The 19,173-nt window shown below is 39.0% G+C and overlaps 1 long non-coding RNA gene across 1 annotated transcript in view; it reads left to right on the top strand.

Moving 5' to 3' along the window:
• Positions 1–1,553: 1,553 nt before the first annotated feature.
• LOC142826835 (uncharacterized) overlaps positions 1,554–19,173 on the top strand; it is a 49,179-nt gene continuing 31,559 nt past the window's right edge. The window contains exon 1 of the long non-coding RNA XR_012901096.1: positions 1,554–1,702. This is a non-coding gene — a long non-coding RNA (uncharacterized LOC142826835). The remainder of the gene's footprint in view (positions 1,703–19,173) is intronic.

Genomic DNA, 19,173 nt, shown 5'->3' on the forward strand with positions numbered 1-19,173 from the left:
CCCCCCCACTTTACCCCAGGCTCCATGCAGGCGCTTCCGCTTTGAAATGCACCAGAGCCCCCACTGGGGACTCTTGTACATTTCAAAGGCAGAACGTGGAAGTGCCTATTGACTAGTTGAGTAGTCGATGGATATTCCATCGACTATTCAACTAGTAACTTAATTGCTAGTTAACATCCCTAGTCTAGGTCATTCTCATTCCACATCACCAGATACAAATACCTGTCCTCAACCTTCTTTTAATTCACTGGCTGTTGAAAGCTGTGTCCTCTGTCTAGCAAGAGCTGTTTAATTGAGGGTGAGTCCCTCCAATGGGATATGCCAGGTAGTTCGGCTGCCCTCAATTGGTGAGACATGGATAACAACCCTTTATTATGTCTGCTCCCAATAAAAAGGAGACTGGGCTCCAGCATCAACCAAAAATGATCATCCAAGGCAAGCAATACCATCATGCTGAGCACCTTGCCAGGGTGGGTGTGCTTATGCAAATGAGATCAGTTCCTTTTCTGCAACTCAGCACTAGATGTCAATGGAGAGCTTGTTCAAACTCTTCTTACATATACACATTGTTCCAGCACACCTGCCTTTTAAGTTTGTGTCTGCATCATCAACGTGAAGGAGTAATAGTGTAGTGCTACAGTGTGCACTGCTATTTGCACACCATGTAGTCCAACCACAAGGGAGCACAGAAGTGTCCCAGGCCTTTTCTAATTCTATAGCTACCCACTATTGCTGCTATTCTGTGGCTGAGAATTGAGTTTGCAGTATCAGTTCAGTTACTAATGGAGATGTGGCTGCATCAGAGAAAGGCAAGTCTAGTGGTTAGGGCACTGCTTTGGCACTTAAGAGACCTAGGTTAAATTCTCTGCTTTGCCATTGACTTTTTGAGTCATAGACATCTCTGTTTCACTTCCCAGTTTGTAAAATGGAGAAAAGCCTTTCCTTGTGTCACAGGGCTGCTGACAGACTAAATACATTAAATATTGCAAGCTGCTCAAACTACAATAATGGGATGGCACAGAAGTGTTTAATAGCTGGTCTATTCTAATGCTGTATGTTGGTCTAAGTTACATTCGTTCATTTATATAACTGAAGCTGACGTAACTTAGATTGAGTACAGAAGTGTATTCCTTGGTACAAAGCCTCTGCTGATTTCAATGGGATTCTATGCAAAGGTAAGGTATTGTGAGGCAGGGAGGTAGTTATGCTCCAGCTGGCTTTTGTTATACTAGTACCTAACTGTTTCAGTTTTAGATATGTTTGAAATGTAGGCACCAACTTTGGTTTTAAATATTTTTCTACATAAAACATGAGAGCTTGTTTACAACGGATAGAAATAGTGTGGTATAGTCTGAGTTAAGAAACAAGGAACAATGTATTAAAAATCTAATGAGACTTGAAAAGGAGATCAATATAAAATACACTGAGAAATCAATGCTGATGTTTTCTTTAGATAAATTGCAGCACTGATTGTCATGAAGTATATTGATGTCACTGTCACTATGACAACATTATGACAAGAACTAGTCACTCTAGGCTACCTTGTAAAAAGATCTGTCGTCTATATTTTTGTATAAAAAGTAATAGAAGTGAGAACATCTTGTTTAGTACAAGCCTTTAGTCATGGTGAGGTCAGATGATTTGATGTAGATATTGGATCAAGGTTTAGTGTGTCTCTGGCTTGAATAACTTGTCATGAAAGGTAAGAACAATTTATTATCCAAACAGTGTATTATTTTACTTTTTTAGCCAATTAGAATAAAGAGAAAGGGATTATTTTTGTATTAGTTGTATAAATTACTTAATTTTAATTTAGAAACTTCATTTCATATTTAAATTTGTTACAAATTCAGTAAGGGTGTGCATTTGAGGAATTATGTAGCATTTTTTCAGTGAAATAATTATAGTTTGTGCTTTTCTGTGTAGTTTTCACCTTTGTCATTTACAACAATCTTTCAATCTCTTCCTTTTTCTATTTCTGTAAGACTTTCAGCTTTTTTTTTCTCCCCATGTTAGTTTTAGTCACTGGGCCTTTGATGTACTGGACTTCAGTGATATTGTAAAATCCATACTCCTAGTTTTTTTTCCCTCAAATCACTTGGCTTCTACTAACTCATATTTTAAATGCTCATTTTCCCCACCCCACATCAGAAATATTACATTGCTGCTGGCAAAAGCTTCTCGAGAAGATCTTAGTCATTAGAAATATCACAAGTTAAGTAAAATCTGTCATAGTTGCATTTTTGCAGCTGTTCCAATTTTCTACAGCACAAAGCCAAAATCATGACATTAGTTGTAGGAATATATAATACAACATAGTAATAGCATGGAGATATATCCGAAGTATCACATTTTCCCTAGCATTCAGGGTTTATGTTCTGATTAAATCTGATCCAAATCCAAAACTCTTCAGGGGGATCCTTTGTATGTCGTTTGTCTTTTAAAAAACAAGCCTAATTCAATAGCATTGGCTTACTCCATCTTGATTTTACTTATTTATTACAATAAGGTAAATGGGAGAGATCACAGTGACCTTCTTTAGTTTTAATACAAAACCAGCATCGGTAGTGAAAAGATATGATACTCATTATTCAAGTATAGCTGCAGGAACAAAAGCCATTACATTTGTGATTAAGATTTAATAGGATTGCTTTTTACATTAACCCATCGTTTTTATTTTATTTTACCTTGGGGGATAGGTTATTGGAAAGGAATACAAATAAAAAAAGTTGTCATTCACCTCATATTCAGATTGAAATGAAACTTCAGAAAATTTACATGATTTAAGCAATATCTATGTAATTAGACTTTGGGGATGTGCATGAATGGTCAGTGTAAAAAAGCCTCCAAATCCACACAGATAAAGGGGAGGGGGGAGGAGATCAAAGCCTTGGCAGTAAGATTAATGTTAATGTTGCCAAAGATTATTACTTAGAGGTCTAGCAATGCATGCACACTGGCCAAACTGTTCTACAGTACATCTTAAGCAATTGAAAGAAACATCCTAATAAATTATATCTCTGGAGCAAATTGAGAGGTGAATTGCTGCACTGATCTTTTTTAAAAAGCATAAGCAAAAGAGTGGTATCTGAGGAGATTGGGGGAGCACTGATGAAAGTGCAGAATACTTGTTTCCCCAAAGAGCACTATCAAAAATGCAGAATATTTGTTTCTAAAATGAATTACTCAAGGAGCTAAGACACTCTCCATGAAACCAACCGCAGTTATGCATTCTCTATCCTTAAGTTAAAGTACCAGTGTGGTAGACTAGAACGTCAATTTTTTTTATATCACATGATTTAAGTTCCCATTAGTTCCCATTGCACACACAGTTACAGAGGAATTTATCATATGATCTAAGTAGTTTATCTAGAAACATTTGAACCATCATAACTTAACAAATAATTTTTAGGCTTCTGAATAGATGGAGCAAAGTTAAGAAGAGAGAAGAATATACTCCACATAACCTCAAAGGCAGGGAGGCAGGTCTTTGTTTGAACAGGTGGGGAAAGAAGGGAGGTTGCTTTAAGGGCCTCCTCCCCACTTTGAGTTTGGTGGGGGAGAGAAGGTAATACCTGGGTGGGTGGGATGGGATGGGATTTGGAAAAATCATTGGTCCCTGTGCTCTGGAGGAGAGCATATAAACCCTGCTCCTGCATCCTTCTCACACCTGAATTACACACACACACACACACACACACACACACACACACACACACACACACACACACACACACACACACCTGAATTACACACTCACATACACACACAGAGACACTCATCCAGGAATCCATCCTTGCAGTCAACCCTGATGCCAGGTCTGTGTCTACACTTCTATAAAGGCGATATCATCACAGGACTGAGCCATGTAAACCACCACATCAGATGCTCATACAACTGCACATCCTCTAATGTGATCTATGCCATCAAGTGCCAGCAATGCCCCTCTGTCATGTATATTGGCCAAACTGGACAGTCTCTACAAGAAAGAATTAATGGACACAAATCAGATATCCAAAAAGGCAGCACACAGAAATCTGTTGGGGAACATTTTAACTTGTCTGAGCACCCATTAATGGATCTCAGTCACCATATTATTGCAAACCAAATGTCAAAAGCCAGCAGAATAGGGAACCTACAGAACTTACTTTCATTTACAGTTTGATTCCTACAACAGAAGTCTAAACAAAGATATTGGCTGGATGGCTGGCTACATTCCACATCATAATGACATAAAAAAACCAAACAAAGGGTACTTAAAGAGGGTACTGAGTATTCTTATCAGCTTCATTTAGCATGGACACTCTAATTGACAATTTCTTTTCCCTTTTTTCTTCTTTTTCCTTCTCTTCCCTCCCTACCCCCTCTGTACTATTTATTTGAAAACTGGACCCCTTAAAGTCCATTCATCTGAAGAAGTAAGTTATGCCCACAAAAGATCATCATCTGCATGTTTTGTTAGTGTCTAAGGTGCTGCTAGACTATTCCTGAAGTTTTTCCAGTTACCAACTAACACAGCTACCGCTCTGAAACTTTTGAACACACACACACACACACACACCTCTGTGCCTCCGGATTAGTAAAGACTGAGGGGTTTTTTTGGTCCACTGTGGGTATCGTGTTAGTTGCCTTTTTTGAGACTGGGAAGGAATTTTTCCCTTTTTGCAAGAATGGCGTGTGTGTGCGTGTGACAGAGACCATCTTCCTTATATCTCAGCGGCCTGGTGGAGCTAAGTAAAGAGATATTTAAGTTGTCTCTATTTAGCAAGTGGCAGGCGTCTAATACAGGTAGCTGTGGAACCAGAACTCCTATGCCCTAATAAACCAGAATTAGAAATAAACATAGAGGAAGGAGTCACCGAAAGAAGCTGGGGGGGTCAGGTTGGAGTTCCTAATGTTGGGGTCGGCAAGGAAACAGCCCCTAGCCCCAGCAGTTTAACCATTATATGAGTGGGAGAGGTGGGACACCAGTTGTAGCTTGGGGCCAACTGAGAAGAGGGGCAGGGAGCTGATGGTAGGATCAGCTGTACTGGTGAGTTATTGCTGGATAATCCCAGAAGACTTAAATTATTAAAATTGCAGGCTAATTAAACTGTATTGTAATGTATCTTGTTTTTCTTCTCATTTGTTTAGGACAAAGGCATTATGATCTAGTGAAGTGGTTCTCAACCTTTTCCATACAGTAACCTTTCTGGACAATCCTTTATCTAGAAGGCATTAAGTGTCATTTATGCTTCAGGTTTAAACTAATCTCTAACTGTTAGGGATTAGGATGTTTACAGTTGAGTTCTTGCGCCCTACTCTGAAGCACTTAGTGTGGCTACTATCAGAAAAAGGATACTTGAGAAGATGGACGATAGATCTGATCTAATATGTTGTTTCCTAAGTTGTGATATAGAAAAGTAGGCTAGTAGTCGTCACCCCTTACTACTCCCAGGAAATCTCTAATAATTGTGACCACCTAGGCTGAAAATTGATGGGGCTAAGGAATGCATTAGTCATTCTGCAGTTTTATCCTGCCTCTGAGGCTTGTTCACTATACAGCTTTTGGTAAAACACTCTTTTCTGTATCCTAGCTGATTATTCATTTGCAAGAGGAGAGATGATTGATTGATTGATTTAATGTTTTCCCAGTGCTTTGACAGTGTTTATATATGTGATAGCCAAGCATTTTTATAATGGCTGATAGACATAAAAAGTAAATAGTGTAATCATTTGCAAATTAAAATATTGAATTGTGAAACTGAATAATGTCCTAGAGATAAAAAATGTGTTTGTTAGTGACCAGTCTTGTGTTTTCTATTATCATTGCTGTCTAATAAGTTATGTAAAGGCAAGTCAGGTGGTAACAAGAGGTGGTTTTTTTTGTTTTTGTTCGTTTGGTTTTTTTTGCTTTTGATAGTCATTTCTGACTTCTTGGAAAACTGAACAAAATATTTAATTATAAATGAAAGTGGATAAGGCAAGTGAAAAGCTTGCATGGCCAAAGACCAAGACTTAATTAAATTTGTCAGTTTAAACTACTTCAAAGAGCTTATTTAGCACAACCAGGAAAGCAAACTAGGAACATTTAAAGTAAGCTGCAAAAAAAAAAAAAAAAAACCTTACCAGTGACACATTTAATGGCTTTGAATTTTGGCTCTGCCATTTGATTTTTAAAACATTTGCCAAATAACAAAGGTTTTATGACATAATGCACTTTTATTCTCTAGCACAAGTATCCTAAGTTAAATTATTCACGTCCGCATAAAATATTCTGTACTGCTTAGTTAGGTCTGACTTGGTTTCTTTTTTTATTACATTGTGCTAAGGTGTTTCTGTATTATGCTGATTTAGCAAAATAGTGGCTAGAAATACTGGTATTCCTGTGTGTTTTATGAAATTGGCAATTGAGTCAGGTTTTTATCGCTCTAGATAGATGTGTGAGGTCTTCATAAATTTACAAGTCTTAATGAGTGTATTTTATCTTCTGATGAAAGAGGTTAACACTCGACTGCGCTCTTAGTGGTATCTGAGGTAAGCAATGTTTCATTCCTTGTTGAGATAAAATTATCTAAATCATTCACTATATTAATATATATATATTGCCCTTTGCACCAGAATACAGTTGACTTCCAAGCCTACAAGTTAGTGTGTGAACCTTGTCCTATCCAGAGGGTAGATCAGCATGTTGCTGAGGAGAGGGACCTGCATTTGCAGCAATGTGCCAGAAAACTGATTCATCTTCTACTTTAGCTTTGGTTCCCCTATTCAGGAGATTGCAATCACAGGGAAATTACTCCAGCCATACTGCTGAATAAACTATTTGAGTAATTTGCCTCTTTAAAGGGGAACCTGAGAGTAATTTGAGTAATTTGCCTCTTTAAAGGGGAACTGACCACTTTTGCTTCTACTTGCTCTAGGACTTTTTTTACACCAAGACGACAATGTGTTCTGGCAGTGTTTGTGAGAGAAATTTCTGCCTGTTCCTTAATTGTCAGTCTGCTTAGAGTCCCAGACTTGATTCTCAGTCTACTAGGCAAGTCTTTTCCCCATAATTGGCTTTGATGGTATAGGCTTCTTCCTAGTAGAGAAAATGGAGCTGTTGAAAAATCTAATGATTTTGGGATGTGGACACTTTGCCTAGGAGCCCACCTCTGTATCTCCCTGATTGAGTACCATTTGTGAGGGTATGGCTGGTTAGAGTCATAGACCCTGCTCCTGTGGGTTTGGACTCCTTTCATATTTGCCATAGAAGCCCAGAGTGTATTGCTGTCTTTGACTTGGGAGCAGTTTCCATAGCTGCATGACCTAGAACACTCTGTGAAGCCACAAGAACCACTCCCCCCCACCCCACCCTGTCATATTAGGAGTGGTGCCTATCATATTAATGTAGTGTAAAATTATTCCCTTCTTGGATGGCTTGTACACCCATGCTAACAGTGGAAAGAAGGTTGCAGGCAGAGTAGCCATGTAGGGAAAGGTGCTATCTACCCCACCCACACAAAAGTAGTAGCTTTTATGTCTATTTTGAACAGGTGGGTAGTGGACAGTGTTCTCCTGAATCAGGGGAAGTACATATTTGCATGTAGTGTCCAGAAATCAACCCACACAGTGGAAGTGGAGGAGGAAACTCTACTAGCAGCTTTGCAGGAGCTGTGCTTACAGCCCTGTTAGTTGTTAATAGGATGGGAGATGGATTCCACTTTCTACACACAGGATGAAGTCAGGCACCCAGATTTTAATACTTTGAGGTAAAACCCGAGATACTGCGAATAAACATGGACTTGACTGAAGTTATGTTGGTTTACATCAGTGATAGATCTAGCCTTGGCTGTGAGGCGCCAAAGGTTGAGGTGAGTTTTGCACTTGATGAAAATCAAAATACTCCTTAATTTGAGTCCAATTCCTGGTTTGATTTTGTGTGTGTGTGTGTGTGTGTGTGTGTGTGTGTGTGTGTGTGTGTGTGTGTGTGTGTGTGTGTGTGTGTGTGCAAAAGTAAGGCTGCCATCCACAAAGCAACCAAAAAATTCCTGCTTGAGCTCTGCAACTCTGTGGATTTCCACTTTATATTTGCAGATATGGATATCCATGGACTGTGTTTGCTGATCATAGATCAGATGCAGATTCACATTTTGTATCTATGCAGGGCTCTGGCTTCTGGAATTTTTCTCAAGAGGAAACCAATATGACAAAAGAGCTGTTGCAGGCCAGGACTGAATTTCACAGGGAGATTGTACAAGAGTACTTCTATCCTTTACATTCATGAACACTAAATTCACCAGAAAAATATATTTTTGCACTATTATTGGGGTAAAGCAGGTCTTCCATTTTCTAACACATGATGTGATATGCAAAGAGCTTTCACTTTCATTAGGCATCCCTGTGAGGAGACAATTCAAAGCTGTCAATAACTGCTCAGAGATTCAGTGTATGTAGTGGTTTATTACAGACAATGCAGGGCATACATCTATAAATAAAGAGCATAGGTCACAGTTACATAAGGAGACCATATCCTAGGAAGTAGAGACTGAAAGGGGCTCAGAGTTTGGGGTATATAACCAATTCAACATGAGCTTCCACTGTGGTGCTGTAGCTGAAGGCAATTGTGGTCCCTGGACATGCAAACACTGGAGTAGGAAGGTGTCTTTAATGATACCTTTATAGATTAAAGTGATGCCTACATTCCGAAAAGAATGTTGGAAAATCTAAAGGGTTGAGAAAAGAGTTGCAGAAATTATTTCAGGAGAGTCTGAACCTCAGTCTAGTTAGTTTATCCTCAAGGAAGATTGAGATGACTTGGTACTTTTAAACCATGAACTACATGGGCAAGAGATTTCTGATAGTTCACAGCTCATTAATCTAGCAGAAAATTACATAAATTGGAATGGTTGGAAGATGACGCCAGACAAATCTGGATTAGAAATAAGGCACAAATTGTAACAGTGAAGATAATTAACAAAGGAACTAGGCATATACTGGGTTGTTTACTACATGTAGTCTTGAAATAAAAAATTGAATATCTTTTTATGGTAAGGTTAACTCTTTCTGTAGGGTTTTGGTTAATTCTCTATCATGTGCATGCAATTTAGCTCAAGAATTGATCTTTTTAGAAAAATATAGATACTAGTTCAACTATGAATATAGATTGGACTAGAAAATTGTGGCCTGGGAATCCATAAATTCACAATAGTAAACATAACAGGGTTAACGCCAAAGAGGAGCCCTGTGGCACCTTAAAGTCTAAGCTTTCATGGATCAGACAAAATGTGTCTTTGCCCAGGAAAGCTTATGCCCAAATCAATCTGTTAATCTTGGTTAATTCACAGGGCCAGGGCCCAACAGGGTTGTAGATTTTCTTCAACACAGAGCCAATTAGGGATAATGTACATTATTAAGCTTACTACTCCACTGCTACTACAGTTCACAGGGTAGCAAGCGAAAGCACTACAGGACAATGCTTAAAGGAGTAAAAGGCTCTTTGGAATGCCTATGTCCCTTCAGGTCTGTGGGAGTCCTGTTCTGGTTACCTTGCACCCAGCCGCAGTGGACATGGCTTCAGCATGAGGAAATCCTGGTCAGCCCTCAAGGCTGGGACCCTGGTTGAGACTCAGCTAGGGATGGGACTTTCTAATTATATTGCAGTTGTTTACCAGGTGTGCACGTACCTGGCTCAATGCCATTGTCACTCTTCAGATCAAATTGTGGAAGAAAATAGGTATGATCATATATACCAAAAGGATACAATTAAAAAAGTGAACACATATTAAAAAGGACAAATCAAATGTCAGAACACAGGCGGGATGGGGGGGGGGAGGTAAATGTCTGTGAGCTAATGATATTAGAGGTGATAATTGGGGAAGCTATCTTTGTAATGGGTAAGGTAATTAGCATCTAACTCTGGATCCTATCACTGCCCTCTAGTGTATCTACCTCTCCCCCTAGCTTAGTGTCATCTGCAAACTTGCTGAGGGTGCAATCCATCCTCTCATCCAGGTCATTAATAATGATGTTGAACGAAGCCCGTCTTAGAACAGATCTTTGGGGCACTACGCTAGAAAGCGACTGCCAATCTGACATCGAGCCGTTGATCGCTACCCATTGGGACCAACAGTCTAGCAAGCTTTCTATCCATCTTACAGTCCATTTATCTAATCCATACTCCCTTAACTTGCTGACAAGAATATTGTGGGAGAACGTATGAAAAGCTTTGCCAAAATCAGGGTATATCATATCCACTTACTTGCCCATATCGACAGTCAGTTACCTCATCCTAGAAGCTCAACAGAGTGGTCAGGCACAACTTGCCCTTCCTGAATCCATGTTGACTATTCCTGATCACTTCCCCTCTTCCAAGTGCTTCAAAATGGATTCCTTGAGGATCCCCTCCATGATTTTTCCAGGGACCGAGATAAGGCTGACTGGTCTGTAGTTTCCTGGATAGTCCTCTTTCCCTTTTTTAAAGATGGGCACTATATTTGCCTTTCTCCAGTCATCTGGGATCTTTCCTGATCTCCTCGAGTTTCCAAAGATAATGGCCAAATGCTCCACAATGACATTTGCCAACTCCCTCAGTACCCTCAGATGTATTAAATCCAGACCCATGGATTTTTATATGTTTAGATTTTCTAAAAAGATTAAGATTTACTGTAGTAACTTGAATGCTGGTATTTATATAGTCTTGGATCAATCCATATAGGAGGATAACCCACAAAGATGATTGAACTGAAGATTCTCCTCCTCATTTTTTTTTTTGAGGGGGCGTGGAAAGAATGGCTTGTGTCTTGTAGAGCAAATAGGGAAGTTGTCTCCCACATGGAGCTCCCATCCAACTGCAATTGTAAAGTATTGACTGAACTAAACATTTCCAACTTAAATAAAAAATATCTTTTTTTTTTTTCTGGTTGGTTGGTGGTTGGTCGTGTGTGTGGTTTGAGAGTTTATTTCAGGAATGGGTTTGAGAAAGGACAGTGACTACTACAGGAGAGCTCAATTTGGTTTTAAGTGTTTTTTTAAGAGATTCACTGACTGAAACACCTTTTCTGTTTTTCATTCTCGGTGAGAGAAATGAAACTTGGGGTACATCTAGACTACACAATTCTTTTGAAAGAAGCTTTTTCAAAAATCTTTCCAAAAAGCTTCTTTCAAAAGAGATTGTCCAGACAGCCACATTTTTTTACTATGCTCTCTTTCAAAAAAGCCCTGTTTGCGGTCAAGAACGCCTTTTTTTGAAAGAGCTCTTTTGAAAAGAGGCATTCTTCCTTGTAAAATGAGGTTTACTGCTGTTGACAAAACTGACGCATTCTTTGATTTAATTTCGAAAGAATGCGGTGGCAGTCTAGATGCAGGTGAAGTTTTTTCGAAAAAAGGTCATTTTTTTGAAAAAACGCTGTAGTCTAGACATAGCCCTACTCTCCAATAACTTAGAGCTGGAGTGGTGGTTCTCTGCTTGAGTAGCACTACCCATTATCTGTCATTTTGGGTTAGCATGTGAAAAATATTGTAGCTGTGGTAGCATCAGGGCTGGAGGGGGAGGGGACATGGTACTGCAACCCTTACTTCTGTGCTGCTGTTAACAATTGCCATGATATAGTATTCAGCTCTTGCTTCTGCACTGCTGCTGGTGAGAGGCTGCCTTCAGATGTGAACCCCTGACCAACAGCTACTATATTACATGCTATATTATAAGACAGCAGTCTGTAATCAAGGAGAGATGAAAATAAATAATCCAAAATGGGGAAAAGAAGGAAATGCAGCTTAAGTGAATGAGGAGGAAAAGGGCCTTTCTAAAAATGTTTTGTTACTTCAGGAAAAGAAATGCAGAACTAACAGCATGCATAAATAATCTTCACTTCAAATGGAAGAGTTTAAAAGTATCTCAGACAAAATATAACCAGTCATTGAGAACTCCATGTGAGTTTCAAAGTAAGAGTCATTCTGGTTTTATGCACCAGTGAATAGCCGTTCAGACAGAAAGTGAAGGAGAGAAAAATTTGATGACCTGCACAAACAATGACATAATCAATAAATCTTCTCTAAAACCTTTACAGAAGAGTTCCGTGCTATAATGGCCAAAAAGAAGTAACAAATCAAGTTGAAACAGAGGCTCAAGCAAATCCATACAGAGGATTGTAAAAATTGCTGTTAGTTAGAAACAGGAGATCATGAATAGCTCTACAAAAGAGAGAATCCTGAAAGCAATACAATGAAAGAAAGATGATTTATCTTGAAAATCAGACTTCCCAGATAGATAGCATCCAAGAGACTGTAGGTTTGAATATGCTCATCATTGGAGGAGGTGACCAAACATGAGGTAGGTATCAGATTCAGCAAAATACAAAAGGTGACAGAGGACGGTCATTTGAAAAAGAATTGATCTATTCAAATGAAAAAATGTTTGGTTTTTTTTATTGGCAGTAGTTTGGCTGTCTCAGTGCTAAGGTTAGACCAATGCACCAGTCAAAGCTTATGATACTAAACTTCCTGTCTTCAAGGTAAACTCTTCATGCCTAACATGAAAACATCATTTAGTCTTTCCACAAAACAGAAGACTTGAGGAAAATACTATTTGAGTCCCGGATTACCCAGAGATAAAAAGTTCTGTGAGCATAGATTACGAAGAAATCACTACCATTAATGATCAGGAGCATAACAAAAGTCCATAGTTTCCTTCTGAAGATGACTTCACCGCCACAGAAGGAAAAAAGCCAATTATGAACTTGTGCTCCAAGAGAAACAAAGGAGATATGCTCACTGAGCGCCCCCCCCCAACCAAAGCTTGGAAACAGCTCTTTCGAAATGCTCAAGTGTAAAAGCAAGAGACTGAAGAAGAAATAAAAGAAAAGGACTTAGATTACTGCCAGATAAATCACTTTAAAATTTATTTTGAGGAAAGAAAAATCATAAACCGAGGAAGATAGAAGAACGAGGAATTGGAGAGCATGAAATAAACTTCACATTAATTTTAAAACATTTTTTTCACTTTGTTATTAGTATGAGAGGAAGAAAGCTTTATAAAACATTTCACATTAGAGGAAAGGAATGCCTGGGAGCAAATCTTCAGCAGATATAAATTTATACAAATTAGAGGACTGTCCCCAGCTGTATGGCAGTATGATTTACTTTTTTGCAGAAGAGGACTGATAAAGCAAATTTAGGGAATACACCTGTATCAACACATTTCTTTCCAAAGATATTGATGCAAATAATTCACACAATCAACAAGAAAGGCAAATTTTATGCACATAATCTATTCTTTCTATAAAGGTCAGCCAAATGTATAATAATTTTCTCACTGAATATTTACTGACCACAAAACTAAGCAATAGAAATTGATAGGGATCCCTCTGTATTTTAAAGTAACATTCTGTAATAAGCCAAAGGATATAAAGAGATGAAAATTAAATACCAAATGTAAAATTTACACAAAATGGAAACAATGCTTTTGTTCTTTTTAATAGATTCCAAAATGAATTGAGACCACTGATTAAAATTGCTGACTTCAACAAATGATAGGACCAGTAGAAGTCTCCAGAGTAATGGGAAAATGGCATTATAGTCAAAATACAAACAGGTGATCTAAGCAATTGCAAAAATTGGCATGAATTATATGTTGAGTGATAACTCCATAGTTTTCTTAGGTAGAACAAAATAAGTAATTGAGGTAAAGCTATTTAGTTCCAAAGATCATATATTGGCCAGATTTTCACCCTAATGCACACTTAAAATAAAAGCTTCAGGGGATAGCCAAGTTAGTCTGTACATCATCATCATCATCAACCACCATGGGCTCAGCGCCCGTTGGTGTCTGATGCCTCCCTCACTATTTCCTTCCATTTTTCCCTGTCCAGTGGCTTAATTTCTGTAGACTAGCTCTGCACCAATCTACTATATCATCTACCCATTCTCTGTGGGGTCTGCCTCTTCTATTCAGACCATCCATTATGCCAAATACCAGGGTCTTAACTTTTCGCTCATCATTCATTCTGCAGATATGCCCAAATAGCTGTAATTTTTGCTGTATAACCTTCTGCAGTAAGTTCTTTCAGCTGTATATTCCTATATAATTCCTCATTGGTAACCTTCTGCATCCATCCTATTCTCAGGATCTTTCTATAACAACTCCTCTCAAACGTCAATATCCTTTTCTTCGAATTTTTTGTTATCACCCATATCTCACATCTGTACAACATGCTGCTAAAAACACACGTTTTCAAGATGCTCAGCTTCATTCCTAAACTAATCTCTTTATTTTTCCAGATCTTATCCTTTGCCTTCAAACTTGATCTTGCTTTCGCTATTCTAGTTGCTATTTCCTTCTTACAGTCTAGTTCATACATCATATTGCTCCCCAAATATGTGAACTTCTCTATGTTCTCTAATTCAATCCCATCTACACTGATCTTCCTTCCTATTTCCTTATCACCAAAAACCATTGTCTTCATTTTATCGATATTCATAATCAGTCCATACCACTTCCCTTGCTCATTTAGCACCTACACCATTCTCGCTAACTTCTCTTCATCTTCCTCGATGATAAGTATATTATCCATGAATCTCAAGTTAATTCTCATCCTGTGCACTGATATCCCTTCTACCTCTTTCTTGATCTTGTCCATCGCTCTCTCTGTGTGTGATGAAGGTACTCGTTGATATCAGACCTCCTTGTCTCGTACCTCTACTCATTCTAAATCAACCTCCCAACTCTCCGCACGTTCCCACCACTGCCTCCACATTATTGTTGATATCCTTCAACAATTGTATCAGTCCACTATCCACTCTATACAACTCCAACACCACCCAAGTCACTTTGTGATCTATACTGTCAAATGCATTCTGAAAATTGATGATGCGATTGTAGGTATTCTTGTTCTTTTGCTGAGCTTTCTCCACTATCAATCTTAGTGCCAATATCTGCTGTATGGTACTTCTATCTTTCCTGAATCCTGCTTGCTAATCCGCTAGATGTTCTTCTATCTTCGATCTCAATCTCTCCATCAGTATCATCAGCAGCACCTTGCCTAGATGACTCGTTAAGGCAATTGTTCTGTAATTCTTGCACTCAAACACACTTCCTTTCTTGTGTATTGTCACTAGCACAGATCTTCCCTTCTTTCCATGCTATATTACACAATCAATGTGTTTCCTGAATTAGTCTGTACAGGATAAACTTAAAAAACAATAGTCTGGTAGCACTTCAAAGACTAACAAAACATGCAGATGGTATCATGAGCTGAAGAAGTGGGCTATGCCCACGAAAGCTCATGATACCATCGACATGTTTTTTAACCTTTAAAGCGCTACCAGACTTAAAATAAAGATAGACTTGAGTAAGCAGTCTAGTATAGAGGTGGTCAAACAAGCATCAGTGTTACCTTTGCTTTCTGGCATTGCCATTAACTTCATTATCAAAGAGTGTTAAATTACAATACAGCCATCAGATAGGTCAGTAGCAGAACACTAAAAGATCTAGATTTTTCTGATGAATTAGCTTTTCTAAGTGACATCTTAAGCAACATGCCAGTAAAGAAAGACATATTTTTATTTGTCTAGATTTTTTTTATTTATAACCAGTTGTGGTGGGGGAAGAAAAAGCTAATAAGTATTCCAACTTAACTATTATTTTGCAAGTAGAGAGCACTCAACTCAGGCTTTGTGAATTGCAGAGTTGTTGCTGTGACTTTCTAGGTGCCTAAAAGTTAGGTGCTGTGATGCAACGTCTAAGTCCCTTTTTGGAACCCACCCAGAGAGATTGGCTCTTGTAGGGGGCTCAAGGTCCACTTCTGATACACTTGGCTTGCCTGCCTATGTGGAGAAAATAAAATCATATGATAGGCAAGTCATGTGGCTAAAATCATGCCTTCTGGTGCAGTGAGAATTGCATGGCCTCAATGCAGAGTCCGGTGAAGAAAGATGGGAGGCTCCATAAAGCAGTGCTGGAATCCAGATACTTTTCAGCTGGGGAACTAGCTTGAACCATTTCATGTCAATGAGGGAAGGCTCTGGATTCTCTTAACTAGGGAGGAACAGTGAATAGCATCAGGAAGACAGGCTGTGGAACTCCTTACCCTGAGGGAAACACTGTACAACCCTAAAGAGCCAGGCTGTACATCCTCGAACAAGAAGAAGGTGCTTGTACCTGAGGCCAAAGGAGATAGTATCCTAATTTAAACATTTAAACAATTTGAACCCCAGAAAGGGGATGATCTGGGCTGTGAACAAGCTATCAGGGAGACACAAGTGACTGAGAGTGTCTTGCCTGTATGGCCACGCATAAGGAGTGTGCTTGGGATGGGACCCTGCCACAGTTTGCCATGACAGATTTGTAGTTGTGTAGCTAGAAAAGCACAAAAAAGGTGCTGACTGAAAGAACCCCTCCATCAAACATTCTCAAAGGGGACTTAGCCCACAGGCCATGCAAAGAGCACCCCAGAGTGCATTTGTGCATTTACGTGATGTCTAATGACATGGAAAGAATTCAGACTCCAAGAAACCAAAGCTGACTTTAAATGGTTTTACCCCATCACTGATTTACCGGTGGCATGATCTTATTATAGACAATACAATTTTATGCAATACAATTATAAGCTGACTGGCATTTTCAGAAAGGGTTTCAACCTCAGACTTTAGAAAAATTAGACAAAAAAACCCATAAACAGAGAGAGCTGCATCTTGAAGGGCATCATGAAATAGCAGCAAAAGAGCATTGCTGGTTTTGGAAAGGTGAGTTGTCTCACAGAGACCATAAAAAGGTCAGGAAGGCAACTAGGCTGCTAATGGATGTAATTGCTATTTTAGAAGATGGAGCTGGACTAATAACAGAGTTGATTAGAGTACCAAGCAATGGTTGTAATTAGAGCAGGGGAATAATTGAGAAACAAGTCATGAATATTTCTTTGTTATGGATGGCTCACAGACAGGAAAAATGGCTAAATTAGTTACAGGTTATTTATTTGTCCAGCTGTACCTCAAGAATTGTTTCATTAACCACAAAGGGCATGGAGATGCAAAGTACATTGCCACAAAGGCAATAAAATAGAAAATCTTTTTCCCTCAAAAGAAACATTAAGAAAGATGTCATTTCCTTCCCACCCCAACCTTGCCTAACTACTGGTGCGTCACCTGGTTCCTTGTATAATGCAATGTGCCAAAGAAAAACATTTATTTTAAAAGTGAAGGGACTTGAGTAGCAATGAATGAGAGCTGTAAAGGCCCAATCCTGAAGTCTTTTAGAGTGTTGGCAGAGGAAGAACTTCTAGCCTGGGCCTTACAACGATATGATTTTTTTTGAAAAAAAGAAACAAATTAAACTAGAAAGTGATCAAGAATGACGGGTGAAGGCCCATCTGGGGAAGGCAAACCCAAGCCCTACCCTTTCCGCCCAAAGCCACGCCCCTTTCTCCTCTAGACCATGCCTTTTCAACATGCCCCCAGCCATGCCCCGCCCAAACCCAGACCTCAAGCCTGATCCTTCCTGGCCATCCGGAGTGCTGGGGCTGCTGTGCTGTGGCTGGGGAGCCCAGCTGCTGCACCGCAGCCCCGGCCCTTCCCAATGGCCAGCCAGTGTAAACAGTTCTGGAAAGGCAATGCCTTCCCTTGCCTACATTACTTGCCGCCCATGTCAGTGACGATCCAGGATGCTGACACTGAAATCTGTGTGCCAGCCTTAAGAGGTGGTGGTGTTGAGTGATGGACGGGTGCATGATCGTGATATTAATAAATGACTTGGTGGCAATGATTTTTCTAACAATTTGATTAAATATACTGTGGTAAGGCCATGTGAGCTAGCAGTAAATGTCACAGACAGCAATAGGGCAAAACTTAAAGTTAACTACAGACTATTGCACCGTGCTTTCCAATCTGACTCAAATATTGAAAGAACACAAAAGACAATGCTACAGGGCACTAAATCCAAATAATGTGCACGAACCTAATTAATATATAGTCTTTTTACTTTACCTGCTGAGGGCAAAGCTAGAGTGAAGTGTTGTATACTTAACTAGAATGAGTGGTCCTCTGACACCTGACACACTAACCAAAATCTATAAAAACTTGAAAGGAAGCCTAGTTAGACTGTAACAGGAAAAATTTAAACAACAAATAGTCTAGTAGCACCTTAAAGACTAACAAAACATGTCGATGGTATCATGAGCATTCGTGGACGCAACCTACTTCTTCAGATGAGCCGGCCATCTGAAGAAGTGGCTTGTGCCCACGAAAGCTCATGATACCATCTGCATGTTTTGTTAGTCTAGTAGCACCTTAAAGACTATTTATTGTTTTTTAAGTTTTTTCAAAATATATAAAATCACGAGGTCTGATGGGCAAAACTCAGACTAACACAGCTACTCCTCTGGCATACTTAACTAGGGTTTCTGTCTTAACCCTGGTCTACACTAGGGAGTTATTTTGAAATCCTCTCCCCCATATTTCAATATAACAAGTGGAGCATCCACATTACCAAGCCTGTTGTTTCAAAATAATGGGTTGGTTATTTCAAAATCTGTACCCCTGCTTTCCTTGGGAAATAAGCTTATTTCAAAATAGTTATTTTGGGAGTTATTTTGAGTTTAGTTATTTCAAAATAATTTCCTAGTGTAGACATGCTCTCAGTTCTCAGTTTGCTTTCAAACTGCTACCTGTCCGTAGTTGATTGTTACTCTTTATGTAATACTATAAGTATGTTTAAACAGACTTCACTGGTGTACAGAGGAGCCCAGAGTTAACAGGCTTTAAAGCACATCTGATTAAATGACAATATTCACATTTCCAAATCTAATTGTGCCATGAAGTACAATAGTGATTGTTCAGGTGCTGTCTACAAGAAAGACCTTGGTACTTTAGTGGCTATGTATTAATTTGAGTATTAAAACCGTAAAATAAACATAGTAATTGTTATGCTAGCATATTAAAGACAAATACATCCAACAGTTTAATCCAACTGTATGGGAGCCTCTCTATAAAAAACAGTTAAACAGCTGATTGTGTAAGTAAATACTGTATAAAAAGAAAATTAAAAGTACTAGAAGCTGCATTGCTTGGATCCTTAACTCAAATAAGTTTTATTTGTCTTCATTTAAATAATTTTTCCGGGGTGAGTCTGGGGACAAGGCATTCAGTATGTAGGATACCCTGGGGAGAGGACAACCTCAAACTTCTGTCACTGCAGCAGCTTGGGGCCAGGTGAGAAGAAGT

This window comes from Pelodiscus sinensis, chromosome 2 (genome assembly GCF_049634645.1).
Source record: "Pelodiscus sinensis isolate JC-2024 chromosome 2, ASM4963464v1, whole genome shotgun sequence".
Taxonomy (NCBI): domain Eukaryota; kingdom Metazoa; phylum Chordata; order Testudines; family Trionychidae; genus Pelodiscus; species Pelodiscus sinensis.